The sequence below is a fragment of the Eretmochelys imbricata genome, chromosome 16, assembly GCF_965152235.1.
Source record: "Eretmochelys imbricata isolate rEreImb1 chromosome 16, rEreImb1.hap1, whole genome shotgun sequence".
Taxonomy (NCBI): Eukaryota; Metazoa; Chordata; order Testudines; family Cheloniidae; genus Eretmochelys; species Eretmochelys imbricata.
The window spans coordinates 19,768,585-19,784,096 of NC_135587.1; positions in this window are offsets into that span (position 1 = coordinate 19,768,585).

Below are 15,512 nucleotides of genomic sequence, written 5' to 3' on the forward strand. Positions count from 1 at the left end.
GCGTTCCTGCTACAGTACCCAGGGGCTGCTCATCTGCTGCACGCCTGCTGCAGTGGGGGTTTTTATTTTTTTCATATAACTGATGACGGTGTCTATAAAGGCTTGCACAGGGAAGGCCCTTCTTTAGTAGTTATTCAAATGGCATGGAGGCTGTGAATTCTCAAACAAAACAGCAATTAGTGCAGATTTTCCTAGACAGCTGCCTGCATCTGCTCTGCGGGTTGTTTGTTTTGGTTCGGTGCAGATAGCAGTGTTTTTGCTGGGCTCAGATGGTTTATTACAATTGAGTTAGGCGGGGTGGGACATGCTGCAATTTAAGACAGATACTTCCTTTACGGTGGAGAGGCAAGCCTAGTGTTCAGGTTACGCTAAAATTGCACAATGAAGCGGTAGAGAATGAAACCTCTCAAGTGATGTGACTGTAAACATCTCCCAAAGAATCAGTTACATTTTTATGGCAAATTAGCCAATTATTCATCCACCGTGGGGAGATTTCATGCAACATAATAGCTGTATTTTAATATATTTAGGGCTAGATTGTGACAACCTATACCTGCACATCCTCACCCCTAGGGTGCTTCTTCATGCGGGGAAACAACATTACAAGAGACTTCACCTCTCCAGTCCAATCCCTAGTGGCCACTTCCTTGGCTATAATGGCCAGTCCCAACCAGTAGCTTCTTCCAACTCCCACTCTGGGTTGTCTATGGCTTGGGCCTTCGGCCAAGTCGTGTAACAGTTCACCCCCTTTCCAGGGTAACAAAAGGTACAACTTGGAAGTCCAAATCAAATGCCCAAACTCATAGTTGTTCTGCCCTCTCTGGTTCCAACGAAGTCCTCTGCTTCTTGGCTTATGCAGCGGTTCTCTTATCTCACTTCTTCCCCAGAAGGATTCCCCTACTGCTTCCCTTTCGTGGATCGCCCTGCTCTTTTTGGGCCCTAACTCAGGGCTTCTCCCCCCACAAGCCTATCCTGCTCCCAGTGGGTGACAGCCTGACTTCCGCAGGCTCTTCCTAGAGGGAAACTCCCCTTATTCCTCCCCCCACAGTCTCCCTCTCTCTCCCGAGCTCCCAGCTTGATTGAAGTCGTGCTCTGCCGGCTCCACCGCCACACCTGGGGTCACTTTTTCTAATGAAGCCCCATTGCACCCAGTTGGGGTCACGGATTAACCCTTTATGGTGCTAGGTCCTCAGTGAGGCTGAGGGATAGGAGGTAAGTCATGGGCTGGGCTGAGCCCAACATACCTCGAAGGGCTCTCCTGGCTCTCCCACCTTGGGGGGCTATGGCAGCTGGCTGGGGGCTGGCTGGGCAATGAGCGGCTTCTTAAAAATGGGTGAAGGGACTGATTTACCCTGTCTCCACATGGGGGCGAGGGATTGTGACTCCAGCTGGTTAGAAAATATTTATTTCCCCTGCGAAAAAGTTTGACAGAAATAGTTTTTTAAACATTTTCTGCAGAAAAAATTGACTTTTTTTTTTCAAAACACCTGCAACTCCTAAAACCATAATATTTTTGGCCATTGGGTTTTATTTATTTATTTATTTACTGAAAATGTTCAGTGTTCTCATGGGAAATGCAAGAAGTTCAAGGGCAAAGCAGACGCTGCTTGCAAGAAAGGTTTTGTTGAAAACCCGATTTTTCTGATGGAAAATTTTAGACCGGCTGGGACTGGGAATTACAACGGGGTCTGCTCTCTGCCCAGGGGCAGCGCAGCTATAGGGCAGATTGTAAGGTTACAGTGAGTGACTGGGGCTAAATTCTGTCCATATGTTCCTGTGGAGAATCTCTGCTGACTTCACTGGCATCACCTTGGTGTGAGTGAGAGCTGTATTTGGCCCACGGGATGTATGGACAGTCAGCCACCTAGACGGAGAAGAGATGGGGGTTGTGCCATTCGCTTTCAGTAATAATTCTTTTGTTTTATGAGAACAGAGATGGGCCCTGGGCCGTCTGCCTTGGTGGATTAAATCCCAAAGTTGAAGATCCCTTTAGGAGAATGCCCTGCTGCTGGCAGCCCTGTCCCATTATAACCTATATTGCACTGGGAAGATCATTTCCTCCTAGCTTTCACAGTAAGGACTATTATTTATTATTATGTACCTAGTACAGTACTGCTGAAAGGATCCAATAGGGATCTGTGTCCTGTTGTGTCAGGTGCTGTACAAACACACAGTGAGAGAGAGTTTCTGCTCTAAGGAGGTTACAAGTAAACAGACAAAACAGAATTATTAGCCTTGTTTTACAGATGGGGAGCTGGAGCACAGGCCCCATGTTACATAGGGAGTTTGTGGTAGACCCAGGATTAGAACCCAAATCTTCTGACTCCAAATCAGCGGCCTTAACAAGATAACGTGACCTCTCCAGAGACTGGAAGGTGCTGTGAGAGCCTTAATGAAAAGTGTTATCATCTTACTATTAACAAGATAAGGGGCTCGTTATGGGCTATGCTTCATTCTCTTGTGCTTTGGTGCAGTCCTACTTCTGCTGAAATAAATGACACTATCTCGCAGTCCATCATGAGAAGCCATAAAAACATATTGTGGTAGGGTGAGAGGTAGATGACAGATGGTGTTTGGGGGATGAGTTATGGCTGACGCTGAGAGTAAATCTCACTGGGCTACAATATGGTGTGCTGCCATTAAAAAGTGAGGAGAAAGAAAGACTCTGACTTATTATTTTTATTAATAAGGAAAGTGATTATCTGGCCAGGGACTAGGCACTTTGCCTGTCTCCGTGACAAATCAGGGTTACTAGGCTGACTTTTATGTGACATTAACTTCAACATTCGCCGAGCGATTTCTTCATTTGTCGCCATTCCAAGAAGTTTGGCTCATTTATTGCCGAGGGTTTCACAGCCCTGGCTCAGCTCATTGAGGTCCCCTGGTGAAAGGAGCTCTGGGCACTCTGTCAGTGACAGCAAGGAGAGGCTGCCTGAGGCCTTTGCGCTAATTCCTCAGAGCTACAGGGTCACAGCCCTTAGCTGGACTGGAGATTGAGGGGGAGTGAGGCTTCCGTTCCCCGCTCCAGCTCAGATTGCAACACTAGCTGTAGGGAGAAGAGCGCGACCTACTCCCCTGCTCCAGTCCAAGGCCAACCAGCAGTGCTGGTGTTAGCCCACCCTAAGCAAGTATATTTTTGCCCCTCCTCCCCACAACACATACTAAAAAAGCGATTTGGAGGCCCTGTTGAGCTGCTCGGGGCCCTAGGCAATTGCTTAGTCTGCTGATGCCTAGTGCCGGCTCTGCCAACCAATGTGGAGGAGATGGAGAGGTAGGAGCCCTGCTTTCTACTTGCTGGCCAGAGTAGCTCAGCAGATAAGCTGCTCCACGAAAGGGGATGAAGTAATTTCCCACTCTTCAGACAGTCCCTGGCTAAGGGGGTGGTGGCAGAACGCAAAGTCGCAATCTAGCCCTCAGGGAATGATCAAGACAAAGCAGTCTTTGGGGAATGAATCAGTGTTTTCTGGTTTTTGAGCTTTATAAAGACGTACCTGTAAATTAATTCAGATTAAAGAAGGGTGTGAACTTAAAGTGCAATAGCCACTCCTGAATAACTAGTCTGGAATGCATAGATGAGCCTTAGAGGAGGAATTTAAAGGAAAAACTCGGCCCGAGGGGTGTGTGATGTTCTGCCTCTTTTAAATTGTTGGGCACTTTGTCCTCAGTGCAGAGCCTTATTTCCGTTTGTTGTCAGAACAAGAAAGTCACCACAGCAAAGAATTGTGTTTAAATCATCTCCCCCTGTGTCTAGCTCCATCACTTCTGGGTCCAAATCTAACAGTGTGGGAGGCTGGGTTTTTGTGTGTCCTCCAGACTGAATTAATTTGGCTCTGCAGCTATTTCAGCTGATTTTGTCAAGCCAAAAAATTGTGCTTAGTTTGACGGTTGATCCTGGCTTGCCCTCAGCCGTGAGTTCATTTCCACAGGTTAGCAGGTGTGAGAAGTGGGGTCTGCTTTATCATTCTGGGCTGGAGCAGTGTCAAAAGTCAAAGACTGGAAGCTCCCTGGGGCGGAGACTGGCATTTTTGTTATTTGTCTGCTAAGCACCTACCACAGTGGTACCCTGAGCCTCAGTTGAGCTTCCTATGCACCACTGTAATCTAAATAATAAAATCATTAACATATATCATTTTGATGATGCGTTACTGGATAGAGCACTGGGCTGGGACTCTGCCTGCCATCAGCTTGCTGGGTGACTTGGGCAAGTCACTTTGCTTCTTTGTGTCTCAGTCTCCCCATCTGTAAAAAGGGGATGGAGATACCGCTTTTGTAAAGCACTTTGAGATCTGTGGAAGAAAAGAGATCACTATTATTATAACTAAGGAGTGCATTGTCCCTTTGGATTTGCTTAGTGACCAGAGCTATCACCAGGTGGTCCCATAAACACAAGGCTTATAGCTCTAAATTATAAGCCTGTTGCTCAGGGTCATGGGTGGTCTGTTTTCTCTTGATTACATTGCTCAGCGGTTCTCGGGAGGTAAATCCTATAATGGGATCTATTCTCTGAGAGCAGAGCCCATGGTGCGGAGTCTTACCCCACTGCCAAAGTATTTCAACTTTGCCCTTTCCTCTTTGTGGAATGAGTAATGCTTTTGTGCTAGGCGGATAGTGCTGACGTGACACCGTGAAAACAGGCTTGCTGCAAACGAGCTGGCGGGGCTTATGTATGGATTTCATTTCTTACAGAAAAAAGGGGGGGTGTTATTATGGAAGCTGTTTCTATGGTGACCTTAGAAAGCTGGGTTCTGCTCCATAAAACTTCCCAGTCATATGGAACATGCTTAGGACAATGCATGTATGGACCCTGTATCTAAAGCCAGCAAGACTGTTAATTAATTGCCCAGAGAGGCTGGGCCATATTCTTATATTGTAGGATTTTTGGAGCTTCAGCTTTATTTATTAATTCATTTGCTAGGGGACGTCCAGGAAGGACAGGGCAGGAGCAGTCATGCTATGTATTACAGAAAACCTGCTGACCCTATGGAAAAGTCCTACAGGGATTAAATCACTAGGGGGGTGCTGTTAGTAGCTATAAACTGTGCCTTTTGGAAGCCAGCAGCTTGGTCATGAAGAACACTCAGGGCACCGGTGAGTTAGAGCAGGAGGGACTGAGGTAGTTTGGGCGTGGAGAGGTAGAAGGATCACTTGCACCTGTAGGGAGCCTGAGGCACTAATGAGGTAATTAGCTGACCAGCTGGATAGCACTAAGGAGGAAAGCAAGCAATATAAAAGGCTGAACCAGGGAGCAGGCAGGGGACTGCATATAACTGCTGTGTTGTACCTGAAGCCAAAACAGCAATGAAAACACTGGGTGGACTGTGTGTGCTGCTTAATTCAGAAAAAGGGCTTCCCTTGTGGGAGGGGGAGCCATTCACAGGTCCTCTAGAAATGTAATAGGGTTCTGGGGCATGACTCCAAACCCCCATAAATAATTATTCCCTTTCTTGTGGTTGTTTGTATCATGGGAGTGTCTGACAGCCACAGCTGAGATCAGGCCCCATTATGCTAGGCACTGAATATACACATAGTAAGATCAAGCCCCAAAAGAGCTTACAATCTAAATAGATAAGATAGAAAAAGGGAGTGTTTCAGATGGGGAAACTGAGGCACGGACCTGTTACATGGCCTGCCCAAGGTCACAGAAGAAGTCTGTTGTGGAGCCAGGAAATGAACTGTGCTTTCCTGAATCCTACTCCAGTGTTTTAACCACAAGTGCCTCCTTCCTTTCTGTAGCTTATTTATCCATCCCAAAGAATTCTATAGTGGGGTAGCATTTTCTATTAGTGTTCATAGGATGTTTCAACAGCAATCGACAGGAATCAGTCCCTATTTGTATTTTCATATTCCCGTATTTCATAAGGGAATGTCTCCTGGGGGCAGGCGTTTGGTTTGGTTTTGATTTCGTATCTCCTGCAAAATTGATACTCCTACTTTGCAACCCAACATCTGTCCTGGGAAAGGGAGTTTTGTGTAGCCACCTTATTTCTCACGGTAGAGAGCAGTGCTAGCTGTCATGGTTGTAATAAATGCCTTTAAAACCATTAGAAACCAAATAACACAGAGCACGCCTGATGCACTTATCAACCACCAAACTACCCCATTACCCCAAAAGTTGTGGAACTAACATGACTTTTGCTTTTGTCACGTTGTTCGCTTGGCTGGTGTGTTCTACCCCTCCCCCACCCAGTGTCTGTCTTGTCTAGACTGTAAATTCTTCGGGGCTGGAACCGTCTTCTACTCCAGGTTTCTACAACACCTAGTATAATGGGGCCCTAGTCTTGGTTGGTCCTTAGGCACTGCCATAATAAATATGATTAATAATAAAAGGCTCAAGGTAACCGGTCAGCATTTGACACTAAAAATGCCTCTCTCTTCCTTTTGCATTTCCTTTCCTGCATCATCATCTTTGTGTACTAGTCAGGAGGGGACAAATTCGTTCAGCTTCGTCGTTGAGAATCTAGATTCAATTGAAATGCTTATGGGCAAAAGTTTACCCACTACGGGGGAATCCAGTTGTTACAGCTCTTTGAGGTGATGGAGCAAAAGAATCTATTGACGTCAGGGGAGTTGCACTGATTTCCACCAGCTAAGGGTCTGGCCACGCAGGGCCCCGATCTCAGTATGATAGTGTTTGATAAGAGAAGGCAAGCGTACCCTGCACCTGCTGCCAGGGCCATTGCACGAGTTGCTAGAGGCCAATTAGTGCTCTGGGAATTTGCATTGCAGAGCCATGTGAGGTGGTTCAGGTGGGTTTCTGTAATCTGACTGAACTGGCTGGTCAGGGGATGAATAGCACTTCTGTTTGGTCCTAACAGCTTGGGTTTCAGCTTGGAGAGAGACCTTGTGTTTGAGCAGCAGGCAAGGCAGTGGTTTACAAAACAAATAAACCACCGTGGCCTATAAGCACGAGTAATCTGTTATTCTAAAGGGTCCGGGGATAATTTACCATCTGATGGCAAATGCCCATATGCTTACAAAGGCAAGTTACATAGGGGAGCTGAGACACAAAGGGAAAAGAGTCTCCATCAGGCTTTCTTTCCCAAATTGCTTTTCTCTCTCTCTCATACACAAATGGTTTCCCCGCTACTGTTTCCCTTACATGGGACACTCACCAAGCTTGTACATTGTTCGTGCCTACAAGTGCTGTTTGGAAGAGCATCCCAGTGTGCTGATCAAAACACAAACTTCACTCTCCTGCTAAGCAAAATGGGCTGATAATTACTGTCTCCTGGTTATCTTGAGTATCGGCCAGGAACAGAACCTGCCAATTCTACTCCCCAGAGGTGGGAAAGAATACCTTTTAATAGGATGGGGGGCGGAGGGGGGAATGTCACCCAGCTCAGAAATGTAAGGCAGCAGCTACAGAATATACAACTACGTGTTGTTGGGCCTACCAGAGTAGAACTTGGGTAGGAACCTTGGGTTTGGTGTCTAGTAAATTCTCACCCAGAGCTTTGAAGCTTCATTGACGACTGTTGATAAATGGATCTATTGCAAATCTAACCCAGGGTGACCCATTCGATCATTCAATCCCACTCCAGGCAATGCAGGGTTGTTCCCTACATTTCAGCACAGGTGTAAATATGGTTCTCTGTGTGAAGAAGATCTCAGAGAGATTCTGTAACTACTATCTGGTAGTAGTACTTTGTCCAGGAACGTCAAAGTGCTTTAAACACAAAAGCACTAAGGGTGGGATTTGCAAAAGCCCGGTAAGTGACTTAAGAGTGCAAGTCCTGGCTCCTAAATCATGTAGGAGCTTTTGAAAATGTTACCCTGAGCCTTTAATTAACTCAAGTGAGTAAAATTAATTACAGATGCGGAAACTGAGGGACAGAGAAGTTAAGTGAGTAACTCAGAGATGCAGTGGCAGAGTCACAAATAGAACCCAGGAGTCCTGACTTCCAGTAGACTGGCCTGGCCCAAGTTGCTCACCCGAGCTCTCTCTCACGCACATGGGGCTGGTGTCACCCTCCCCCCCCGGTATGTTCCTCTGCACCCCATTAGTGGCCGCACCCCACTTTTTTGGGCAAAACCGGGCATTTGTCCCATTGGACAAGCGCAAACAGGACAAATGCCCAGTTTTGCTGAAAAAGTTGGGACAGGCTTAAAGAAGGGACTGTCCCAGCCAAAATGGGATGTATGGTCACCCTAGTCATGGACCAGGATCCCATTGTGTCAGGAGCTGTACAAACACAGAACAAAATGACTGCCCCTGCCCCAAAGAGCTTCTAATCGAAGTACAAGGCAAGAGACAATAGATGGAGACAGACAGACAGGAGAGCACAAGGAAAGAATGAGTCGCTATGGGTCAGCGGGACAGTCTGTGGTCTCTGCATACCAGTAGCATAACTGTTGTTGGGTTGTTTGGAGGCACTGAGGCAAAGAAGTGTTTTAAAGTAGCTCATGAGGAAGCTGTTCATGGGGTGTCTCCCCAGTGTGAGGCGCAGCATGGGAATGAACCCCAGGGGGCTTGTTTGAAAATTTAACAAGTGGGCTATGTAGGTGGTCATCATGGGCCAACCAGAGGCAGAAGTTAACATCTCATTAGTGAATGAGAGCTGATCGGGAGGGTGTGTGATGTTATGAGTGGCCGTGAAAGTGAAGACAATCAGCTTACGGTTGACACGGAGGAATGCTAAGAGAGGAATGACATGGTCAAAGTGATGGGCTAGCACAGCAGACCCTGATCTGGCTTAGAGTCCCCGAGCACTGCTTAAATACAAATAATAATAATTACATGTACATGCGTGTCTGCACTATTCCAAGCACAGCCAATAGCAACGGCATGGCATGAAGGTGCTCTGAACAGAACCACAAATCCCGTGTCCCTTGGCCCTAAGCCAGCTCCAAGTCACCAGGAGTCTTTCCACTCACTTTACGGGAACCTGGAGGGAGGAGGGATTCTTGTGGTTCTCTCTTTTCACACCAGGTAGCTTTGTGGCCTTCTTGCTGAAGTTGCAGCGCTGACGGGAGGGGGCTGTGTTTTGTCTCTGCTAGGACTTGCCTGAGCTCTTTCTTATTCTCTGCATATTCCTTCTGGTCTGTTTCTTCTCCGAGTGCAGCGATCCGGCTTGGGTAGTGTCCCAGGACAGTCTATCCTTGCGGTGTTATCTCAGAGAATTTAAAAAATGTACATTGCCTGCCATTGGCCGTGTTTTCCAAAACCATGGGCCAGATTCTCAGCTGGTGTAAACTGATGTAGTTCCATTGAGCTCACTGATTTGCAGCAGCTGAGGATCTGGCCCCATGCATTTGTGAAAAGCTGTGTCTGTTGTCAAAAGATGGCAGTTATATGTGTAAAAAGAACAGGAGGACTTGTGGCACCTTAGAGACTAACAAATGTATTAGAGCATAAGCTTTCATGGGCTACAGCCCACTTCATTGGATGCATAGAATGGAACATATAGTAAGAAGATATATATATATATATATATATATATTATATATACATACAGAGAAAGTGGAAGTTGCCATACAAACTGTAAGAGGCTAATTAATTAAGATGAGCTATTATCAGCAGGAGAAAAAAACTTTTGTAGTGGTAATCAGATGGCCCATTTAGACAGTTGACAAGAAGGTGTGAGGATACTTAACATGGGGAAATAAATTCAATATGTGTAATGACCCAGCCACTCCCAGTCTCTATTCAAACCCAAGTTAATGGTATCTAGTTTGCCTCTTACTATAATATTCTTCCATGTCTACTTCTTCCCCCAGCAGAGTGAGCCAGATTTTGCCATATCCCAGGCCTATCGCTCCTTGACAAGTGGCTGAAACAAGACATCTGCTAACTGTTGCCTGGGATAAACTCTTCCACGAGCCCTAACTGGATTACTGGGATTGTTTGAAGGCTAAACTGTTTCATCACAGCACCAGAGCATACGTGTTAGAGAGGGGAAAGGCCTATTAAATCCTCTAGTCCAAGTCTCTGCCAGGGCAGGATTGTTCCCCACAGGACACTTGCTGAAGTTCCTTCCAATCTCGTTTGGGGCTGGGATTTCCAGAGCAGCCAGAAGGAGTCGGGGTCCCAGCTCCCACTGAATTTCCACAGGAACTGCGCGCCCAAGAGATGGAGCGTCCACCAATCCCTCTGGGAGACTCTTCTGTCATCTACCATAGCTCCCTGGCTGGAAGATTTCCCTGGTATTCAGCCTAAATTTCCCCCTCTCTTATTTGACATTGCAGAGAGTGTTATGCTTGGTAGAGGATTTTGGCCTCTGAAGAAGTCAGTCCAGACCCTTCCACCAGCCCCAAACTCGCACAAAGAAAGGAAATCTACACTGCAGGTGAACTGAGGGGCTGGGATCCTTTCGGAGACCTTTTACAACAGGTCTTTCATTTGCCTGGGTAGCCTTTTCATTGCATTTAGGGAAACAGGTCCATACTCAGATGCAGATTTTAGCAATTTAGGAAGCGCCAACCTGGATCAGACTTGGTGTCCATCTAGCCAATATCCTGTCTCCAGCACTGGCCGGCCCCCACCAAATCAGAGGAAGGTGTAAGGTTCAAATTGTTGTGCCACAGACTTCCTGCATGTCTATGGTCTACTCCCTTGGCCTCTCTGTGGCCCTGCCTCCCAGGGGTGTTCTGGGAATAAATGCATTAAAGACTGAAGTGCCCAGATTCTATGGGGACGTAAGGTCTTGAAATATGATAGATGATGGGGATCCCCCTAGTGGGATGTTATGGAATAAGTTTCCCACCTCCTATTGTTAGAGGCTGGCTTATGCCCTGAACCAAACTTGCATTTTAAATTCATCTTTAGTGTTATAACGCTGAATATTCTTGTTGCCGTGGAAATGTCCCTCTTTGAATCCTGCTAAACTCTTGGCCTCAGTGATTTCCTGTGACAGTGAGTTCCACCGGCTAATTGTGCATCATCAGGGGGAAAAAAGTATTTCCTTTGATCACTTTAAAATGTGCCGCTGTTCACAGAGTATCCCCTCATGCTTGCATTATAAGGCAGGTTGAAAAGAAGTGCCCGATTGATTGCCCATGCCAAGGATTTGGCTGGTATATAGGTACAGGGATGGAATGCAGTGAGGGCCCGATTCTGCTCTCATTTAAGTCAATAGCAACACTTCTATTGACTTACGTGGGAGAAGGCACATGCTGTGGGTCTTTAAGCTTTGTCTGTGTGTGCATGTGAGGGGTCATCCTGCCCAAAACAGTCACATCTTTACCCAGCAGCTCAAAAAACAAAGAAGCCCATAGTTCATCTGGGCCCGGCTCCTTGTGTTAGTGTGAAGTCACAAGACATGCTTCCTGGAGCGCGATATCAGATGTGCTGTTACAATACTCCGTTGACACTGGACTTTCCTGGGGAGAGCTCAGACACAGGGGTGTTTGCCATAGGGAACAACTCAAACAGCTGTGGCATGGATGCAGACGACAGATGAGGGCACCTTCTGCTCTTAGGTGCACCAGTGCAGCCCTTCGATGCTGTACGCCTGGGAAGGGAAAAGGACAAAAAATCGTAGTGGTAGAGACAATTTAATATAACAAATGTTCTGGCCCTGGAATCAATCGGTGGCAGGATTTCACCCCAGTGTTTTATCTGTTGCCGCTTGAAGACTGTTGAGGTATTACCACTACTTTAAAATGAGATGACATTGGGGTGTTCTAGCTTTCCACAAGGCGGGGCTGGGGCGAGCCAGGCCCACCCGCAGGTGGTGGTTTGATTTAGTGTGGACTGTAATTGGTACCTGGGATGGGACGCCCCCCACCATCCCACTGACAGAAAGGCTAACGAGCATTCCTGCGCACAGGCGGAACGTGCTGCCTCTGGAGAAGGGGAGCTGACAAAGGTGAAACTTACCACGGGGGGAGACGCTTTTCCCAGGAGAAGAGGCTGCTAGGGACTGTTCGAGAGCTCCAGTAGCAAGGGGAGTTTGGCTGGAGGCAGTGGCTAGCCTTTCCTCCCCACTTCTCCATATTTGGGGATAGGCTGATTCTACAAGCCTGGGCCAGGCGAGGGGCTCTGAAGGGCTGTGGCAAGACCTGGAGAGCCCTGACAGGGACTAGAAGTAACGGGGCTCAGAAAGGACACTGGGAGGGAGCTGGGAACGGAAAGCTTGCTTGGGAGTGGGGGCTCCTGCAGGGACCCAGGGGCAAGAGCCTCAAAGAGACCATGGCTGAGCCCAGGCTGAGGGTTGGCCCAGTCCAAAATCTATGAAAAAGGCCTGGGTTGGTGGGACTGTGGCATCATATTGTTCTTCTCTCTTCCCCTCCCCCAATCAACCTTTTCCATTCTCCTTCCTCTGCTCTTTCTCCATTCCCTCTAGCTAGCACACATTCTGCATCACCAGCACCCACCCACCCACGCACCCAGGAGCATCCCACCTGGCAGGGAACTGTGTATCAGCCTGAGATAACTATTTTGCACTTATATAGCTCCTTGCACCCAAGAGTCTTCAGCCGCTTTACAGAGCAGAATGTGATCCCTGTTTAGGGAGGGATGGAGGGGAGGAAACTAAAGCACGGTGTGACTTAGTCCTGCCATGAGTGCAGGGGACTGGACTAGACGACCTCTCGAGGGTCCTTCCAGTCCTATGAGTCTATGATGCGCCAGGGCCAACTCAGTGAATCAATAACAGAGCTGAAAATAGGTCCTAAGTCTCCTGACTTCCCAAACCCTTGCTTTTACCACTAGGCAATTCTGCAACTAGCAGACTCTTAGAATGGGGTGAGAATGAGCTGCACCATGTGTATCGTAGAATCATGGACATGTAGGGCTGGAACAGACCTGGAGACATTATCAAGCCCCATCCTCTGCGCTGAGGCAGGACCACGCAAATCTAGACCATCCCTGACAGTGATTTGTCTAACCTGTTCCTAAAAACCTCCAATGACAGGGATTCCACAACCTCCCCTGGGAGCGTGTTCCAGAGCTTAACTGCCCTTATGTTAGAAAGTTTTTCCTAACATTTAACTGAAATCTCCCTTGCTGAAGATTAAGCCCATTGCTTCTCATTCTCCCTTCAGCTGAGATGGAGAACAGTCAATCATCATCTTCTTTATAGCAGCCCTTAACATATTTGAAGACTGTTATTAGGTCCCCCCTCAGTTTTCTTTTCTCAGGTCTAAAGATACACATTCCCTCATAGGTCACAGAGTAGCAGCCGTGTTAGTCTGTATCCGCAAAAAGAAAAGAAGGACTTGTGGCACCTTAGAGACTAACAAATTTATTTGATGCATCCGATGAAGTGAGCTTCTTTTTGCCTCATAGGTCAGGTTTTCTAAACCTTTTATCATTTTCGTTGCTCTCCTCTGGACTCTCTCCAATTTGTCCACATCTTTCCTAAAGTGTGGCACCCAGAACTGGACACAAGACTCCAGCTGGGACCTCACCAGTGCCGAATAGAGTGGGACAATGACCTCCCATGCCTTACAGACAACCCTCCTGTTATTACACCCCAGAATGATAACAGCCTTTTTCACAACTGCATCATACTGTTGACTCATATTCAATTTGGGATCCTCTATAACCCCCAGATCCTTTCCAGCCTTCCTACCACCTCGCCAGTTAGTCCCGGTTTCATAGTAGTGCATTTGCCTTTCCCTTCTGAAGTGTAGTACTTTGCACTTGTCTTTATTGAATTTCATCTTGTTGAATTCAGTCCAATTTGTTGAGGACGTTTTGACTTCTAATCTTGTGCTCCAAAATGCTTGCTGCCCCTCCCCGCTTGGTGTCATCTGCAAATTGTATAAGCAGAATCTCCACTCCATTATCCAAGTCACTCTGGAAAATATTGAATAGTACTGGACCCACGACTGACCCCTGTGGGATCCCACTAGCTACGCCCTCCCACTTTGACAGTGAACCATTGATAACTACTCTTTGAGTACAGTCTTTCAACCAGTTGTGCACCCACCCGATAGTAAATTCATCTAGATTGCATTTCACTAGTTTGTTTATGAGAATGTCACGTGGACTGTGTCAAAAGCCTTCCTAAAATCAAGATAGATCACGTCTGCTGATTCCCCGCAGCTACTTGGCCAGTAAACCTGTCGAAGATCTAGACTTTGCCTCCCTCACAAATGTGGAGTTGCCTGGGCCCAATCCTTACTTCAATTTTGGGCCCATCATTCAGCAACTCACTATCATTCCCCCCTCATTCCCTTTCTGCCCTGCTCCTTTTGCATCCACGACGAGTAGTTTAAACTGGACTTCAGCCCCAAAAGAGGAGCCCAGACTTTATGTAAGTTACTCTCCATTATACAAACAGAATGCCTGCCAGGTTTATGGAGCACTAGGGACGGGGTGAGTGGGAGACTCTGAGCTGCGTGGGCACAGTGAGTGGCTGCAGTCCATCAGCAGCGCTTCCCCCGGATCTTTTTCCATGCCAGTCAAACCTGGAGAATATCACGGTGAGATGGGTGAGGAAGGGGAGGGACAGAGGATCTAGGGAAGGGGAACCTGTCTAGGAAAAGGCAAAAGCTGTTTGCCTTTTTGTCAATGGGAGCATGGGGGAGGGGAGATAGAAAGGCAATCATTTCTCTTTAAACTGGAATCTTCTTTGGGGGGGGGGGGGGAATTAGTTTTTTGATGAAAGCCCAAAGCATTTGAAAGACATTTTGCAACCAAACAAAAAATTTTCATCAGCCTCAAAATGTGTCCTGGAAGGCCACTAGATGGCAGTATAACAGGCAGATAACGCAGCACTGGTTAGAGACCACTAGTGCTGGGTGTCAGGGGCAGGAGCTTTGGGACTGTTCTGTCCCATGGTGGGAATCGTTAGCCGGGCCTCTGGGACAGATGTGCCACCCTACGGCCGTTCTGTCGCTGGAGGAGTGTGTGAACTCTGTCACCTGGTGGCAGTAAATCAGGGTTTGATTTTGGTGGTGTTTGTTCCAAAAGAGCTGACGCATTAGTGATTTCAGGGTAACTGGATTCTGGAGCAGCGGAAAGGAACTGTGAATGGGGGCTTTTCTCCTTCCAGAGCGGGTACATCTGTATGTCACCTCTGTCCCCAGTGAATATTGCTCTGCTCCTCTCAGATCTGTCACTTCCAAGATCCTGAATGACCTGCCTCTTTCTAAATCAACCTCTTGTCCCTGCCTAGAGATTTCTTCTGGCAAATACATTCCAGTCTCTAGTTCAGCCACAGAATGCGTGGCCTTGAATTTACAACGGGCCGTTCGAATGTGCACTAGACAAACAAATAAAAGCAGCATTTGAAGAAAGGCGGGGGTGGAGGTGTTTAAAAAGAAAAAGCCCTGGCTTTTGAAAAACTCCACGCTGGCCTTAATCTCCGAGTTGCCTCTCACGTTGGCTCGCTGCACTCGCTAATCAGCAAGAGAAAAGGCCTAGTGGAGGGGCGTTCCTGTGGAGCTCTCCGAGGCTGCTGGAGTGCAGTTGCTGTAATCGCAGCTCTGGGTTTGTTAAACAATTCCAGATGTTGCACGGATGAGGTCATCCTGGGACTCGGCGCTCGGCAGCCATTACGCCGGTTCCATTTTGCAGACTTGCCCGGAGGAGGGAAGTGTGTAACTTTGGGCCTGGTTTGCTA